The following is a 17,993-nucleotide window of genomic DNA, read 5'->3' on the forward strand; positions in this document are numbered from 1 at the left end:
CAAATAGGAAAGGAAAAAGTAAAATAATCTCTGTTCACAGATGAAATGATAATATATGTAGAAAACCATAACATTCCACTCACACAAAAAACTGCTGGAGCTAATAAAAAAATTCAGCAAAGTTACAGGATACAAAATCAACAAACAAAAATCAGTTGCATTTCTATATAATAACTATGAAAAGTCTGAAAATGAAATTTTTAAAAATCCATTTACAATAGCATCAAAAAGAATAAAATACTTAGGAATAAACTTAACCAAGGAGGCAAAAAATCTGTGCACTAAAAACTACAAAACACTCCTGAAAACAATTAAAGAGGACATAAATAAGTGGAAAGATGTCCCATATTCATGGACTGGAAGACTTAATATTGTTAGAATGACAGTACTAACTACCATAGTTTGAGTTGTGCCCTCCAAAATCCATATGTTGAAGTCCTAACCTCAAAACGTGATCTTATTTGGAATAGGCTCTTTGCAGTTGTAGTTAATAGGTTAAGACGGGATCATACTGGAGTAGGGTGGGCCTCTAATCCTATAAGACTAGTGTCCTGATAAAAAGGGGAAATTTGGACAGAGAAACAGATACACACAGAGGGTGAGCACCATCTGGAGATGGGAGCAGAGATCAGAGCGATGCAGTGGAAGCCAAGGAACACCACAAATGGCCAGCAACTCAGCATAAGCTAGGAGAGGAGCATGGAACAGATTCTCCTCCACAGACCTCAGGAAGGAACCAATCCTGCCAACACTTTGATGTCAGACTTCCAGCCTCCAGAATATGAGACAATAAATTCCTGCTGTTTAAGCCATGTGGTTTATGGTACTTTGTTATAGCAGTCCTGGCAAACTAGTGCACTGCCTAAAGCAACCTACAGATTCAATGCCATCGTTATCAAGATTCCCAATGGTGTTTTTTGCAGAAATAGGAGATCCACCCTAAAATTCATATGGAAACTCAAAGGATCCAGAATAGCCAAAACAATCTTGAAAAAGAACAAAGTTGAAGAACTCACATTTCCTGACTTCAAAACTTACTACAAAGCTACAGTAATCAAAACACTGTTGTACTGGCATAAGGACAGATGTAATGACCAATGGAATAGAAGAGAAAGCACAAAAATAAACCCTCACATCCATGATCAGTTGATTTTTGATAAGGATACCAAGAAAACTGAATGGGGAAAAGACAATCTTTTCAATAAATAGTGCTGGGAAAACCTGGATATCCACATATAAAAGAATGAAGATGAAACTTTACCTCACACCTTATAGAAAAATTAACTCAAAGTGATCAAAGATCCAAATAAAAGAGCTAAAACTATAAAACTTTTAGAAGACAACCTAGGAAAAAGTCTTCATGGCATAAGGAATTTGGCAATGATTTCTTGGATCTGACAGCAAAAGCATAAGCAACATCCAAAAAAATACATAAACTGGGTATCATCAAAATTAAAACTTTTGTGAATCAAAGGACACCATCAAGAGAGTCAAAAGACAACAAGAGAATGGGAGAAAATATTTGCAAAGCATATATCTGATAAGGGATTAATATCTAGAATATAAAGAACACTTACAACTGAACAACAACAAAAAATCCAATTTAAAAATATGCAAAGAACTTGGGTAGACATTTCTGGAAAGAAGTTATACAAATGGCTAATAAGCACATGAAAAGATAATCCACATCACTAGTCACTAGGGAAAAGCAAATCCAAACCACAATGAGATACTACATCACACCCATTAGGATGACTACTATCATAAAAATGGGAAAAAAACAAGTGTTGGTGAGGATGTGAAAAAATTGGAACCCTTGTGCATTGCTAGTGGAAATGCAAGATGGTAGAGCCACTGTGGAAAACATTATGGTAGTTCCTCAAAAAATTAAAAATTGAATTACCATACAACCCAGCAATTCCACTTCTAGGTATTCACGTAAGAGAATTTAAAACAAGGGCTCAAGCAGATATTTGTACACCAATGTTCATAGCAGCATTATTCACAATAGCTGGAAGGTGGAAACAACCCAAATGCCAATTCACTGATGGACGCATAAACAAGATGTGGCATACACACACAGTGGAATATTATTCAGCCTTGAATAGGAATGAAATTCTGACACATGCTACAACATGATGAACCTTGCACACATTATGCTAAGGGAAATAAGCCACATACAGAAGGACAAATATTGTATGATTGCACTTATGTAGTTAATGTCACTGAATTGTACACTCAAAAATGGTTAAAATTGTTTTTAAAAAGTTCTAAGAATGAAATGAAAGATAAAAGATAATTAACCAATTAACCATTCTAATAAAATTGTTCTGAAATTGACAATAGCGATGGCTGCACATATCTGTGAATATGCTAAAAACCACTGAATCGTACCCTTCAAAAAAGTGAACTGCATGGTATGTGAATTATATCTCAATAAAGTTTTTATAAAAAAATAGAGGAGAGATATTATAATTCTCACACTCATGGGGAAGACATATGTAAGTAAATATTTCTTATTCTAATAAATAGTGTGTATGTCTTAAGCAAAGAAAAACATTATTGAAAAATTAAAAATAAAAATATGCCAATTGCTTAATGCAAATCGTCTTTCAGAAGAATCCCAATAATACATTAACATTTTTGTAAAGGCAATTCATTTTATTTCTTCCTTCAAAATCTGTAGACCTTTTATTTCCTTTTCTTGTCTTATTGCACTAGCTAGTTGTCTTAGTCTGTTCAGGCTGCTATAACATAATAGCACAGACTGAGTAGTTTGTGAACAACAGAAATTTATTTCTCAAAGTTCTGGAGGGTGAAAGTCTGAGGTCAGGGTGTCAGCATGGTCTGGTGAGAGCCCTCTTCCAGGTTACAGATTTTTCATTGTATCTTCACATGGTAGAAGGGGCAAGGGCCTCTGTGGGATCTGTTTTATAAGAGCACTAATCCCATTCATGAGAGCTCCACCCTCATGACCTAATCACTTATCAAAGGCCCCACTTATTAATACCATCATCTTTGGGGGTTAGGATTTCAACATATGAATTTTGGGGGGACACAAACATTCAGACCATAGCAATTGGTACTTACTGTACCATGTTGAAAAGAAGTGGTGAGAGGGGACATCCCTGCCTTGTTCTTGATCTTAGTGGGAAAGCCTTGAGTTTCTCACTGTTAAGTATGACATTAGCTGCAGGATCTTTTAGATGTTTTTTATCAGGTGAAGGAAATTCCCTTCTATTCTTAGTTTACTGAGTGTTTTTAACATGAATATGTGTTGGATTTTGTCCAATGCCTTTTCTGCATCTATTCATAGAATCATTTCATTTTTCTTTTTTATCCTGTTGATGTGATGAATTACATTAATTGATTTCCAAATGTTGAACCAGTCTTGCATACCTGGGATAAATCCCACTTGATTATGGTATATAATTCTTTTTATAAAGTATTGGATTCCGTTTTCTAATATTTTGTTGAGGATTTCTGCATTTATATTCATGAGAGATTATTGGTCTGTAATTTTCTTCTCTTCTGTCCTTGTCTGGTTTTGGTATTAGGGTAATGCTGGCCTTCTAAAATGAGTTAGGAAGTATTCTCTTTGCTTCTATTCTTTGAAAGAGATTGTAGAGAATTGGTATAATTTCTTCCTTAAATGTTTGGTAGAATTCACCAGTGAACCCAACTAGGCCCAATGTTTTCTGTTTTGGAAGGTTATTATTGATTCTATTTCTTTAATAGAGATAAGCTCATTCAGATTGTCTATTTCTTCTTGTGCGAGTTTTGCCACCTTGTGTCTTTCAAGGAATTGGTCCATTTCATCTAAGTTATCAAATTTGTAGGCATAAAGTTGTTCATAGTATTCCTTTATTATCTTTTTAATTTCCATGGGATCTGTAGTGATGTCTCCTCTTTCATTTCTGATATTAGTAATTTGAGTAATTTCCACTCTTTAAAAAAACAATTAGCCTGACTAGAGGCTTATTTATTTTACTGATCTGTTCAAAGAAATAGTATTTGGTTTCACTGATTTTCTCTATTGATTTCCTGTTTTTTATTTCATTGGTTTCTGCTTTAATTCTTACTATTTCTTTTCCTCTTGTTATTTTGGATGTAATTTGCTCTTCTTTTTCTAGTTTCCTAAGGTGGAAACTTAGATGACTGATTTTTAGATCTTTCTTCCTTTCTAATACATGCATTCAATGCTGTATATTTTCCTCTAAGCACTGCTTTCACTGCATCTCACAAATTTTGATAAGCTGTATATTCATTTTTATTTAGTGCAAAATAATTTTAAATTTGTCTGGAGATTCCTTCTTCAATCCATGTGTTATTTAAAAGTGTGTTGTTTAATCTCCACTTATTTGGGGATTTCCCACTTACCTTTCTGTTACTGATTTCTAGTTTAATTCCATTGTGGTCTGAGAGCAGACATTTTATGATTTCTGTTCTTTTAAATTTTTTAAGGTGTGTCTTATGGCCCGGAACTGATCTGTCTTGGTGTTTGTTCAGTGTGAGCTTGAGAAGAGTGTGTATTCTGCTGTTGTTGAATGAAGTAGTCTATAGATGTTGACTGCATCCAGTTGATTAATGGTGTTGTTGAGTTCAAATATATCCTTACCAATTTTCCGCATGGTGGATCTGTCCATATCTGGTATATTGGTGCTTAGGGGTGATGAACAGTGGATTCACCTATTTCCCCTTGCAGTTTATTAGTTGTTACCTCATGTAGGTTGATGCTCTGTTGCTAAGTACACACATGTTAAGTATTGTTATGTCTTCTTGGAGAATGGACCTCTTTTTGATTAATGTACTGTCCTTCTTTATCCATGATAACTTTCCTTGTTTTGAAGTCTGCTCTGTCTGAAATTAACATAGCTACTCCCAATTTCTTCTGATTAGTGTAGGGAGATATCTTTTTTCTCTAACTAATTTTAATCTACATGTGTTTTTATATTTAATGTGTGTCTCTTGCAGGCAACATACAGTTGGGTCTTATTTTTTGATCCACTCTGACAATCTCTGTCTTTTAATTGGTGCATTTATACCATTTAGATCAATTTAGACCATACCATATTTGTTACTGTTTCTATTTGTTGCCCTTGTTCTTTGATCCTTTTTTCCTCTTCCACTCTTTTTCTGCCTTTTGTGGTTTTAATTGTGCATTTCATATGATTCCATGTTCTGTCCTTTCTTAGCAATGTTATACTTCTTTTTTTAGTGTTTTTAGTAGTTGCCTTAGAGTATGCAATATACATTTATAACCTATCCAAGTCCACTTTCAAATAATACTATCCTAACTCATGAGTAGTGTGGGTACCTCATAGTAACAAAATAATCCTAATTCCTCCCTCCCATACCTGTATCAACTGCTGTCATTCATTTCACATATATACAACCATACACAAATACATTAGATATATATATATAAGCATACAGAATTGAATACATTGTCGCTATTATAAGTTTGAACAAACTGTATCTGTTAGATCAATTAATAAGAAAAATTAAATTTTTATTTTGCCTTCACTTATTCTTTCTTTGGTGTTCTTCTTTTCTTTATGTAGAGCCAAGTTTCTAACCTATATCATTTTCCTTCTCTCTAAGCAACTGCTTTTAACATTTCTTGCAAGACAGACCCACTGGAAACAAATTTTTTCACCTTTTGTTTGTCTGAGAAAGTCCTTGTTTCTCCTTTGTTTATTTGAAGGATAATCTCTCAGGATAAAAAATTCTAGGTTGGTGGGTTTTTTTCTCTGAACACTTTAAATAATACACCCCACCTTCTTCTTGCTTGTGTGTTTCTGAGAAGCCAGATGCAATTATCTTTGTTCCTCAATAAGTGAGGTGTTTTTTCCCTCTGGCTTATTTCAGGAGTTTTTCTTTATCTTTGATTTTCCATAGTTTAAAAATCATATGCCTAGGTGTAGTTTTTCTGGAATTTTTCCTGCTTGGTGTTTTTTGAGCCTCCTGGATCTGTGGTTTGGTGTTTGACATTAATTTGGGGGGACTTCTTAGTCATATTGTTTCACATACTTCTTCTGTTCCTTTCCCTGTTTCTTCTTCTTCTGGTATTCCCATTATGTGTATGTTACACCGTTTGTAGTTGTCCTACAGTCCTTGGATACTTTGTTCTTTTTTTCCATCATTCTTCTCTTTGCTTTTCAGTTTTCAAAGTTCTTATTGATACATCCTCAAGCATAAAGATTATTTCCTCACCTGGATCCAGTCTACTACTAAGCCCATTAAAGTTATTGCTCATTTCTGTTACAGTGTTTTTGATCTCTAGCATTTCTTTTTGATTCTTTCCTAGAAGTCCATCTCTCCACTTACACTGCCCACCTGCACTTGCGTGCTCTCTATTTTATCTATTAGAGCCCTTAGTATATTCATCATAGTTTTTTAAATTCCCTGTCTGTTAATTCCAACATCCCTGGTATGTCTGGTTCTGATGCTTGCTCTGCCACTTCAAATTGTATTTTTTGCCCCTTCGTATGCCTTGTAATTTACTCTTGATAGCCAGACATGATATACAAGATAAATGGAACTGCTATAAATAGGCCTTTAGTAATGCGGTGGTAACGTGTGGGGATGGGGGCGTGGAGCATGTTCTATAGTCCTATGGCCAGGTCTCAGTTTTTGGGTGAACACATGTCTTTTTTTTTTAAGATTGGCCTGAACTAACATCTGTCGCCAATCTTCTTTTTTTCCTTTTTCTTCTTCTTCTCTTCCAAGCCCCCCAGTACATTGTTGTATATTCTAGTTGTAGGTCCTTCTGGCTGTGCTATGTGCGATGTCACCTCAGCATGGCCTGATGAGCTGTGCTAGGTTCCTGCCCAGGATGCCAACTGGCAAAAGCCTGGGCTGCTGAAGCAGAGCACGTGAACTTAACCATTCGGCCACGGGGCTGGCCCCTGAACACCTCTTTACACTGTGAACTTCACAAGTGCCTCTCAGGTTGTTTTCTCTCCCATTAGGTGGGACAAGATGCTAGAGTGGGCTGGAGTTGGGTATACCCCTTCTCCCATACAGAAGGCCAGAGATGACTGGTGCTGGGTATTTCCCTTCCCGCATGTCAGTAAAACTCTGATAATACCCAAGCAGGTTAGGTTCTGGTTAACTAGTTTCTCCTGAGGATAAGACTTGATAAGAAAAATAGAGAGTTCTAGAGTATTTCAAAATGGTTCCTTTTTCCCTCCTCTTACTAGAATCACAACAGGATTTTTCTCCAATATTTACTATGAGAACCTGATCAAGCTCCTAGAGGTAAAACTCACAAAAGTGGTGGATGGGGGGCTGTGACTGGGTCTCCCTGGGGTTTTTCACTCTCAGACTTGTCCACACTGAGCCTCCAGGAATTCGTCAATTGTAGTTCAGCTTTTCCTACCCGGGCACTGGTTCCCATGGTGGTTTCTGCTTGTGAGTCTCTGCTCTGCTAAGTGCTGACTGCCCACATTCATTTGTCTGTCTTTCTAATCTTGGGGGCAGGAATTTGCTCTGTGTCCTCCCCTCTCTACGGATCCAAGAAGAGTTGTTAGTTTTTCAGACTGTTCAGCTTTTTACTTGTTGTTAGGACATGGTGACCAAGGCAATCCATTTAATTATAGCAATATATATACTGGCATTAAAACAAGTGTATCCCTGTAAAATAAACATTTTTTGGCAGCATCTTGAGAGCTCACAGGTAGATTTCCAGACATTTGTTTCCCTGCCAAATGATTCCAATGTGAAAATGCTTGCTTAAAATGTTGCAGTAAAATAATGTTTATTTTAAAGTATTAATAGTAACCAAAAGTTTCTTGACCCTATCTAGGATCATTTTCTTTTGCAATCTTACCTTTCCAAAACCAGGTTACTTAACTATTGACCAGAAAACCTGTGTGGGTACCCAGGGAGTCTAATCTTTCCTTCCCTGGCCAGCTGTGTGTAAGTCCGGTTTGGGGAGCCTCAGCACTGTTGGCTACAAAGTCTATCAGCACTCTCTTATTGCAGTTTTCCTCTTAGTTGGGTTGGTACCCAGTGTAGCTGGTTGCTAGGCTCAGGGGCTTACAGTTGTGATAGGTCTCAGGCCTACAAGGCTGTTGTCAGTTCTCCTAGGAATGCAGCTGTATGGGGCTAGCCCTTGGCCCAGGGGCACTCAATTGTTTAAGGCTTTGGAAGGTGGGGCTGATCCTTTTTATGGCTATTTGTGAAGCACAAGTCTTCTGCTGCTGATAAGCCTCACCCCCCACAGGACCACATACACTGTCAACACAGTCCTGGTCCGTGCACCCATCTCAACCCTCTGGAGCGGACCCTGATGCCACACTGCAGAGGCCCCCACCTCTCCACCAATGCCCCCCCACAGTTCACCTGGTCCTCACACAGGCCCTGCCCCACAGAGGCAGACACACTTGCCCGCCTGTAGAGGATCAAGCCACCCAGTCAATGCAGGTTGAAAAGCAGCCTGAGGGCTTGCTGCTAGGTGGGGCCAGTCCCTAGGGCGGGTTGCCTGCCCTGGCTAAACTGGATTAAATCTGTGCTCTAGTGGGTTTGGCAGACCCCTGGGCTAACAGCCCAAGGGATGATCTTCAATCGCCCCTGCCAGTGTCTGTATCAGCACACCTGGACCAGGTCAGAACAATGATCCCCACCAATGTCTCAGTCTCCAGAGAGGTCCCTCCTCTCACCAAGATGCCCCAAGAGCCCACCAGGTGAGTCTCATTTCACGAAAGGACTGTAAACCTTCTCTCTGGTGATTTTAGCTTGCTGCAATGAGTGAGTTTGTGCATGGGACCTTTAAGACTTGGGTCTTTTGGACTTTTGGGCGATAGCTTTTCTGGGGGTGTCCCCATGATGAGGATTATCTTAGGCTGGTTAATTTTAAAACTGCAGATGAGAAGCAGGCTCTGAGGAGTGGAATTTGCTTGCCCTTTGATGAGAGATATTTGCATTCGTGAAGGAAGTCTCCATGCCTCCCTCTCTGCACCAGGAGGAAGGGGGGATGGCCTTATCTCTGGAAACTCTTAATGGGGAAGGCAAGGCTTTTAGTTGTTTACTGTCTGGCAACCTCATGTAACTGACCCCCCACCCAACATCTTCCTTTGTCTTTAGCTGAAGATAGTATTTAGGGTGGTGGCTTCTGGCCTTTACTTAATCCGAGTTGATTCTTATCTAAAAGTTATAGGACCACCCAATAGCCAGAACCCACCTGCACTGATACCATTTTAACTTTTTTACATATTCTTTCCTTTATCTTGTAAAGAGATAACTCACATACCTATGCCTTAAATTTAGCCTTACTCTCCACCCATGTTTGCAGCAGCAGCTGCCCATGCCAGCAGCATCTCTGACTGCCTGTGGGTCCTGTCCCCATGCAGCAGCACCTCTGACTGCCCATGGGTCCTGTCCCCATGCTATTCCACACTATTCTCTAAATAAAAGAGCACTACCGCCAGATCTTGAGAGTCCAAGAAATCTTTCTTTCGACTCCTTGGCTCACTGACCCTGCATCACCCACAGCAGTCAATAGCCAGCAAAGCCAGACAGTAAGACCCCAATCTCAGTTGGGCTGAGTCTGAAGGATGCTTATAGCAGTATGGCCCCAGCGCCAGACCTCACTCCTCCAGGGAGGGCTGTGTACCTTAGGGTGGCTCCCGCTTGGACAGCTGAGAAGCTCCGATTCTCCCAAAGGTGGCTTTTTTCCTCTCCAGCAGGAATTTCTGCCTCTTCTGCCTTCGTCAGGACTGTCCCTTGTCGTGGGGGTTCTTCTTATCCAGTTTTCAATTTTCAATCCAGGGTAATTCTTCCAAAAATTGTTGTAACCTGGTTGTGTTCGTGGGAGGAGGCGAGTTCAACGTCTGCTCACATCACCATCTTGATGAGATCTAGATGATTATATTTTAAAAACATATTTTATGCCTATAAGTTTATTAGAATGAAATGTAATGTGATCAAATGTGTTATCACTAATTTTTAAAAATATTTTGGTAATCAAACTGTTTCTCTCTATATAATTGTGTATATGTAACATTGCAAGTTGGCACTAACTGTAGTCCACTAGATCTTTATTAGTTATTAACATACCACAGATTAAGATTTTAAGTTTTGAGAACTTCCATGTAGTGTTTGACCGATAACATATTTACATCAGTAGAGAAAAAAACAATTAAAGCCACAGAATCCAGAGTGGAAAGAGAATTTGACATCAGTTAGCCCTCTCACCTAACGGAAGGACCCTCTGAAACATGCTCATGCATCATGGATCAGGGTCTGGTTTATTGTTCTCCACGGGAAGACTAATCACTGGCTGTGTTTTGTGTTTGTAAAAAGTATTGTATTGACTGTGGCCATCGCTAATGAAAAATGTGCTTCCTGAGGGCTCACAAAAATCAAAGATCCATACTTGGTCCCCCTTCACAAGGTACAAAGTCTTATTTAAACTTAACTCTTTATTAGTCATGCCAATGCAAATTTAAATGGTCATAATTCATAAATGTGCTCTGGAAATGATCAATTTCTTGCTACAGAGCATGTCTAAACTACAATCTGAACATATATGAGAAAATAAGTGGTTGATAATCCAAGTAACTCAGCCTGTTTATTTCATGGCTACATCTAATTCAATATCAGAAATGTTATCTCAAAAATTAAATAAAGCTAAAATGAATATGTAAGTTTTCTGTAAGGTATTTGCAATTTTGCCAAGCTTGGGGGAAAATATTAGCAATATTATATTTCATTTCACAGAAATTTCATGTCCAGCAGGTGTTCTAGAAAATGTTACTTTTTATGGAGTGCCCATTTAGCAAAAAATGGAACAACCGTATATGGAAATAAGCACTTGTACAAGATGGGCAGATGGTGAAGCAAGACCAGAAATATTACCAGAAGCATAATTTTATAAAAGAACCACTGCAATATACACCTCATTTCAGACAATTTTGTATATTTTGAGTTGTAATATACATTTTAATATTAAAAACATTAATATTAAATTAATATTAAAAAATACATTTAGGGGCCGGCCCGGTGGTGTAGTGGTTGAGTTCACGCACTCCGCTTTGGCAGCCCGGGGTTTGGACCCAGCACTGCTGGTCAGACTATGCTGTGGCAGCGTCCCAGATAAAGTAGAGGAGGACGGACACAGGTGTTGGCTCAGCGACAATCTTCCTCAAGCAAAAAGAGGAGGATTGGAAACTGATGTTAGCTCAGGACCAATCTTCCTCACACACACACACACACACACAAATATATATATATATACATTTAAAAATATACTAAAATATACTGTATACTGATTCATTTAGATAAAATGAAAACCCCTGAAGTATTTGTTTAAGAGTGTTAACAAATAGGAACACTTTTCAATTATTTTGTACCCTCCATTCCCCATGCATTTTCAGGGGTGTTTATTAGATACTATTTCTTAAGTGTGCTTTCAAAAGTAATGTCCTTATATTAACTTGATCAATTGTTTTCTCTTCCCTTAAAAAATAATTCAAAATGATAAAAAGTGAAAGTGTACTAAAATGCACTTTCAGAAAAGAAACGTTTTTGCTCCTTAACTTCCTTATAATGAAATGCAGCTGGAAGAGAGAGTGCAAGGTGGGAACAGGCGCAATACCATTCAGGGTCTTTTTTGTAAGATACATTAAAGGACTCTGGATTTTGTCCTAAGGGCAATAGATTTCAAGAGAAGATTTACAATGCAGGGGATGTCTGGCCAAATTTACAAGCAAGGAAGATCACTCTTGTGGCTCTGAGGATAACTCAACTGGAGGCTCAGAGGCCGTTAGGAGGTTCACAGAGTGACCCAGACAAGAGGTGGTTAATGATCCCACTGCACCCTATGCTTTCCTATAACACTGTGATTGCTTGGCTATTTGCCTTCCCCACCTGCATAAGACTGTACATCCAGTAAAGTGAGAGGCCTCATGTGTTTTCATCTCTGTTGTATCACAAAACGAGTACTAAGTGATCAATACAACTTATGATTAATGATTAAATGATAAGAAAATAAATGAATAAACCACACAGATGCTAAACTTAATGCAAATACCCAATAAGCATCACACTCTATAGCTCAGGCAAGCTTCCAGCCTTGCTCTCCCAAGCACCTGCAACCGCAGACACACACCACCATATTCAGCCACATTTGAGAACTTAAATACAGCAATTACATAATTCTCGAGTGGAAAAAATGAAGAAGATGATGCGTAAGAAATAGTAGTTTAGATAATTTCAGATGGTGTTACCAGAATAAGTTAGTTACTAACTGGAGGCTTGGAATGCGAAGGGTGGAGGAGAGGCCAGGTTTGTATCATTCATTCATTTACTCGACTAACAAACATTGGTTGAGCACCCACTATACATTAGGCACTGTGTTCCTCGAACATCTATAAACAACGTGGTCCCTGTGCTCTGGACTCACTGTTCACATCCCAGTTTTGCCAGGCGGTGTGTGATCTTGTGCAAGTTACTTAGGGACTCTGTGCCCTCATCCTCAGTCTGTAAAATGGAGCTAAAGATAGTACCTATCCCATAGAGCCATTGTGGGCATTAAATGCTATATGTAAAGTGCTTGCTACATAGTCAGTGCTCAAAAATATAAGCTATTTTTATTATGTTAAATTTGGAATTTGTAATTTGGGGATTATCTTTACTTTGTATCCTAAAATGTGAAAGCTGGGTGTATTAGCCTCATTTCCAGGATGGGTGTGGGGAATAGGTTTGAATGAACAAATTTTACGCATGTACTATATGCCAGACACAAGATTAAGTGTTTTCTATACATGATTTTATTTAGAAGACAGAGTTCTGGAGTCAGACAAAACTGGCTTGAATCCTCAAGCTCTTACCAGCTTCATCAAATTGTCAAATCTCCCCAAGGCTCAGTTTCCTCATCTATAAAGTGGGGATGATGATGATGGATGATGATAATATTGATAATGATGATAACAGCTACCTTGCAAGGTTGCTGTGAGGATTAAAGGCAGCAGTGTCTGTAGAGACCCTGGCTCATAGCAGTGCTCATTAGACGTGAGCTGCTATTATCTTTTCCCACAAAGTCACCAGGAGTAGGCACTAATATCCTTATCTAACAGACAAGGTTATTGAGTCTTAAAAAGTTAAATGAGTGATTTGAGGACAAATATCTAGTAAAATTGGGAAATTGAAGATTCAAGCCCAAGACTGTGTTGCTCCAAAGATTCTATTCTTTTAGCTACGTTACTCTACTTCTCATTGCTTTTAGAAAGTTGTTAAGATTATAAATAAGTATTATCATATAATAGAGTTGGCATTTAAGATTGATGTAACTATAATTCTTCATAAGAAAAAGCTTAGAATCTTTGGAATGTTTACAAGTTTTATAATACTCGTATATACTTGTAAGAAAAGACAAAGAATTGTATAATTTTATATTAATATGCGGCAAATAATGAAATAAGACTCAGGGGTCCTAAGCTTTTGTTTCCTACTGAAGATAATTGCACCAATTATGGCCAGTTTTATAGCCCGTTTTTGAAATGTTCCCACAGTAGGGTCTTAAAAATTATAGGTCAAGCAACGATACTACAGTAGGGGTTCTAACCAGACATGAAGGTTTGCAAGCAAGACTTATTTTATTTCTGCTTATCCCACTTAAGGGAACATTTCATAATACCAACAAAAAGCAAATAACCAAACAAAAAACAGTAAAAACCTGACCCAAAACTTTAAGAACAGAATTAGGTTGATTTTCATTCTTTATAGAGACAACTTAGTGGGGAATAAAGCAATAGTGAGAAAAATAGAATGAATAGAAAAACTAAAATGGGGAAAACATAGCTTGAATAGAAAACATACAGAAATTGGGGGGAGGGAGTAAATAAAATACATAAAAGAGACTGAGTGCTTTTTTATTTTAGTAAAACGCAACCACATGAGAGGCTCTCATATGATTATGATCTAAACCCAAAAGTCAGATTGAATCCTCATGTAATTTTAAGCTCTAATAGGTCCTGATAAACTAAACTTCTCATGACATACTTGTGATTCCTTTAGCAGAAAAGTTTGTTTTCAAGATACAAAGAACTACAAACATACAAATTTTTATAAAAACATTTCAGGGGCCAGCCTGGTGGCACACCAGCTAAGCTCGCACATTCTGCTTCGGCGGCTCAGGGTTCACCAGTTCAGATCCCGGGTGTGGACCTACACACCGCTTGTCAGGCCACGCTGTGGCAGGCGTCTGACATATAAAGTAGAGGAAGGTGAGCACAGATGTTAGCTCAGGGCTCATCTTCCTCAAAAAATAAATAAATAAATAAACATTTCACAAATTTAATGCATTAATCATGCACTCCCAGAGTCTTAATAGTTCATGTTTTGGGCTGCCAAGTCGATTTGTCTAGCTTTATGCCCTTCCTCACCCAAGTGACAGTCCCATATTTCTACTGCATATCTCACCTCCTCAAACTCAACCAATCCAAAATCAAACTAATTTTCCATCAGACTCTTCATCCATCTTGAGATGGAGGGTCCTCTGAAGTCTAATTGCCTGTGGGCCATCTGCTCATGCCACCAGCTCTAAAACAGGCTAGTCCATTAATACTTTCTTGACTGATTTCCCTGCGACTGGCCAATTCTCTCTATTCTTTTAGATCCCTTTTTTAGATCCCAGGTACTATCATTTCAAACCAAAATCTGAGAAAGGATTATGATTGTAAATAACATTCAATAAAGTTTATTGAATGAAAGATGATCTTGGAGAAGATAGGGAAATGGGGTGAAAGCTGGATTGTTACGGGTGAGGCAGTAACAAAGCAAACGAGAAGTAATATTTCTTGAACTGACTGAAACCTGGCATTAAGTATAACTTTCTTTTAAGAATTTAGCAAGGAAAAAGATGAAACCAATACAATTGAAAGGTCGATAGGACTAAGAGAAAAAAATCCTTAGCGTTTTGAGAATGTTTGTGGGCAAAAGGGAAGAAATCATCAAGACAGAAATCTGAAGATAGAAGTTCTTATTACCTGCAGTCTCGTACCTTCCACTTCACTCTTCACATAGTTGCCAAAGCGGAACATGTAAAATGCATATCTGATCACATCACTTTCCAGCTACAAACCCTCCAGAAACTCCCTATCATCTGCAGGATAAAGCCAAACATCCTTAGCAGTCCAGAGGAAAATCTCCCTGATCTGGTCAGCTACTTCTGCCTTGCTCTTGAAATCGTGTGCAGTGTTTCTCAAGAGTGAGACCACCAATACTAGGCCAGTTGTATGAGAATCACCCAAGAGCTTGTTAAAAATATGTGTCTATGAGCTCTGCCCCTGGAAATTCTGATTCAGTATCCTGGGTAGGGCCAGGAATCTGTATTTTCACAAAGTACCCCAGGGGGTTTGATGAGCAGTGCTTGGGGAACAATGACCTTAGTGTAACAGGGTAGTTTTAAAGAACACCAGGCTTTGCAGCCAGAAAGAATCCCAAACAAATCCCTGATCTAACCTTTATGGGCTAAGTGGCCTTGGGCAAGTTATTTAGTTTCCCTAAGGACTGAAGATATTTTTCTTTGCTAAAATGGGAATAATACCTTACTCACAGCACATTATTAAGTATTAAATGAGAAAATGTATACAAAATACTCAGAATATGTATATAAATATAAGCTAAGTATGTATGTAAACACTTAATAGATGCTAATAACTCTATTTAAACCATCCAGCTCCCCCCCATTCCCTACCTTGGCTCATGCTCCTCCCTCTGCACCATCCAGCTCCTCCCCATTCCCTACCTTGGCTCATGCTCCTCCCTCTGCCTGGTACTCTCCCTCATTTTCTTCCTGCTGACTTCTAAACCTCGAAGATGTTGTTTCTCAATCTCCCCCACCAAGCCTCCAGCCACACTCCCAATCTGCCTTCTCTTGTTCTCCAGGCTGGGCCAAGAACCTGTCCTCTGTGATTCCACAGCACCCTCTGCTCACTTCTCTTCATTCATGCAATCATATTTATTAAGCACCTGCTATGTACCAGACACTGAAAACATATTGGAGAACCAAACAGATGTGCTGACATTCTAATGGAAAATCAGATATTAAACAAATTACACAAATTATTGTGATTGTGATTAAATCGTTGCAATCAATTATTTGTGTCTGTCTCTCCCCACTAAATACTAAGTCCTTCAAAGCTATATTAAATTTATCTTTATACCTCTGGCATTCAACAATGTTTGGCATAAAAGAGCTATTAATAAAAAATCAACTAAACAGAAGGAAGGCTATTTAATGAAGGAAAGTCCTGGAGAAGACAAGAGTAGAGGAGATCATGAATACTAATGAGAAAATTAACCTTGAACAAGAGAAGGGACAGCTCTTCTACTAAAACAACTAAAGGAGGGTAAGAAAGGAGAGTATTGATGAAGATATGTTTAAAGGTAGAGACAACAAGTTAAGGGAATTTAGGCCTGGTGGCTACCATTTCTGAAATATAAAGCAAGATCATCTACTGAGAATAAGGAGGTGGAAGTTGGATCAGGCAGCTTTAGGCAGACTTCTCCCTGTCACCCACCACCCACACCAGCAGGGGCTAAAGTAAATAGCCATGGATGGCTCTTCCTCCTCCTATTCTTCCTCTTCTTCCTCCACTTTCACTTCCTCCTTCTCCTTCTCCTTCTTTTTTCTCCCTCTTTTTTCTCCTCTTCTTCCTCTCCTTTTCCTCCTGCTTTGGTTTTTGGCTCCCAACATCCAAATACTCTCCCTATTTGGAGGGAATCCCTGTTGAGTATATTAGCAGAACACAGTGTCTTCTCTCTCATTAAGTAAGCCAAAGAGGATAGATCTTCCCTCCCCCGGTTTCTGGTGGCAAAGGCACAGGCATGTAACCTAGGCTCAGTCAATCAGATGTTCTTGTGCCACATTTTGAGTCTTAAGGAGGTAATACAAAAATGTAGGGACAATTTTTCAATTACCTATGGTGATGGCAGAAGCACTAACAGCAAGAATTTAGTAGCAGTGGCATCAGCAGTGGCACATTAACCAGATTGTCCTTGTGGCATGACCTTAGCTGTGGTACAGGCTGCTGAACCTCCTTGGTTCTTTGCCCATTGTCCAAGCTAGTTCTCCAACTTCCCTGTTGATTTTCTGAGCTCCCTGCTATCTTCTAATAAAGTCCCTTTCTACTTACATTAGCCAGAATCAGTTTTGTTTGATTGATAAACTGGGAAGCAGGAGGGGAGAGAAGGATCAAGGAAACTAGAGGTCTATATAAGATCCAATAGAAATATTTTATATATACATAAGGAAGCAGAGCACCACTGGAAACCTAGGAGATTGTGGTTGGTCAACAGAATGAAAGAGTAAAGATTTCAAAATGTCTCATAGGGTCTAGCCATGAGAATAGGATGTTGAAAAGGAGTGGAAGTGAAGCTCATTGAAGTTCGAAAGAACAAGAAATTATAAAACTAGTTTGGTGGATGGGTGGTCCACATGGTCACTGAAGTCACTTGGAATTGGGATTGACAGAAAACTGACAGAGAATAGCCAAAGTCTTCACTCAACAATGACTAAGCTAGAGAGAGGCTAATAAATGACAGTAACAGAGAGAAGGTGAATAAGATGGGAGAAATTTCAAAGGTAGAAGAAATTGTATATATTTATATAAGAATAGAAGAGCAATAATTCGGAATTGAAAGTGGGCTGACTCAACTTACTCCTTGGAGACAAAAAGATATGAGAGAATCAATAGCCCTTACTCAAGATGGCCCCAAAAGAAATGGTATTCCAGAAGGAAATCCATGATTAAGTTAATAAAAAGAGATGAGGGGATGGTCTATAAAAAGAGTAATTGTAAAGACAATTATTGAGGGATCTCGTCAAGATGGCGGTGTGAGCAGACGATGAACTCATCTCCTCCCATGAACACAACCAGGTTACAACAATTTGTGGAAGAATTACCCTGGATTGAAAACTGAAAACTAGATAAGAAGACAAGGGACAGTCCTGACGAAGGCAGAAGAGGCAGTAATTCCTCCTG

The 17,993-nt window shown here is 38.6% G+C and overlaps 1 long non-coding RNA gene across 7 annotated transcripts in view; it reads right to left on the reverse strand.

Moving 5' to 3' along the window:
• LOC103540091 (uncharacterized) overlaps positions 1-17,993 on the reverse strand; it is a 98,311-nt gene that overhangs the window by 71,892 nt on the left and 8,426 nt on the right. For all 7 annotated transcript variants that reach the window (XR_011535242.1, XR_011535243.1, XR_011535244.1 and 4 more), the window contains one exon: positions 9,620-9,863. This is a non-coding gene — a long non-coding RNA (uncharacterized lncRNA). The remainder of the gene's footprint in view (positions 1-9,619; positions 9,864-17,993) is intronic.

Source organism: Equus przewalskii, chromosome 31 (genome assembly GCF_037783145.1).
Source record: "Equus przewalskii isolate Varuska chromosome 31, EquPr2, whole genome shotgun sequence".
In the NCBI taxonomy this organism is placed as follows: domain Eukaryota; kingdom Metazoa; phylum Chordata; class Mammalia; order Perissodactyla; family Equidae; genus Equus; species Equus przewalskii.